General features: G+C 47.5%; 1 protein-coding gene across 1 annotated transcript in view; it reads right to left on the reverse strand.

Annotated features, from left to right (window-relative positions):
* LOC310866265 (2-aminoethanethiol dioxygenase-like) overlaps window positions 1-187 on the reverse strand; it is a 13,299-nt gene extending 13,112 nt beyond the window's left edge. Inside the window, exon 1 of the mRNA XM_083775801.1 lies at window positions 10-187. The gene's annotated coding sequence lies outside the window, so the exon portion shown is untranslated. The remainder of the gene's footprint in view (window positions 1-9) is intronic.
* Window positions 188-963: the final 776 nt, after the last annotated feature.

The following is a 963-nucleotide window of genomic DNA, read 5'->3' on the forward strand; positions in this document are numbered from 1 at the left end:
TTTACGCACCGGTGTTGTGACGCCTCTTGTCTGGGAGGAGGAGGACTATTCCTGGCTATAAAACCGTCAGGATTATCGATTATCACAATCGCACAGATGGATCGGTCGTTGTGGATTCCATAGATAGATGACCCGGTTCTGGCTCAGCGGTCCGCGTCGTTTCTGTCCACATGATGACCCATTTCTGAGTGAAATGTTACGCTATCACGTCCGCACTGTCTGAGACCTCTACGGCAAACGGGCAAAGACACATTACCACAGCCTGAGCCGCGCGCGGTGCCTTGTGGGGATTGTGGTCGATTCCATATTTCAATAGTCTCTAGTGAATCTGATTACAACTCTCTAAATGAGCAACGCTTAAGATATGAACTGGAATGTAAACTGTGTTATGAACCTCCGTGTTATTGGCGGCGCGGGGGATCATTTGTGTGTTAAATCGAACTGTTTTGTGGATAAATTGCACTACAAAGACCAGCATGCATGCAGTGGTGGGGGCCGATCTGACCTGTACCCACGCGGTTACACTTGCTATCCCATGATACAAGTTGGCCTGTGTGTGTGTGCGTGGGTGCGTGTGCGCGCGTATGTGTGTGTGTGTGTGTGTGCGTGTGTGTGTGCGCGTGTGTGTGTGTGTGTGCGTGTGCGTACGTGCGTGCGTGCGTGCGATGTCTACATTCTCTGGAAGAAACATTGTCCTATTTTAGGTTGTGAAGGCAAAAAAGATTATATATTTTATTTCAGCCTTTATTTTTTCTCTAGCCTCTTGACATAATTTGAACATATTAAGCAGTTGCTTCAACCAAACATAAACAAACATCACAAAATATGATGAAAGCAGAGAGACTGGACGGCCAAAATAAACAGAAAGGATGTCTGTCTGTCTGTCTGCCTGTCTGTCTGTCTGCCTGTCTGTCTGTCTGTCTGTCTGTCTGTCTGTCTGTCTGTCTGCCTGTCTGTCTGCCT

The sequence above is a fragment of the Protomyctophum parallelum genome, assembly GCF_964188405.1.
Source record: "Protomyctophum parallelum genome assembly, chromosome: 10".
In the NCBI taxonomy this organism is placed as follows: Eukaryota; Metazoa; Chordata; class Actinopteri; order Myctophiformes; family Myctophidae; genus Protomyctophum; species Protomyctophum parallelum.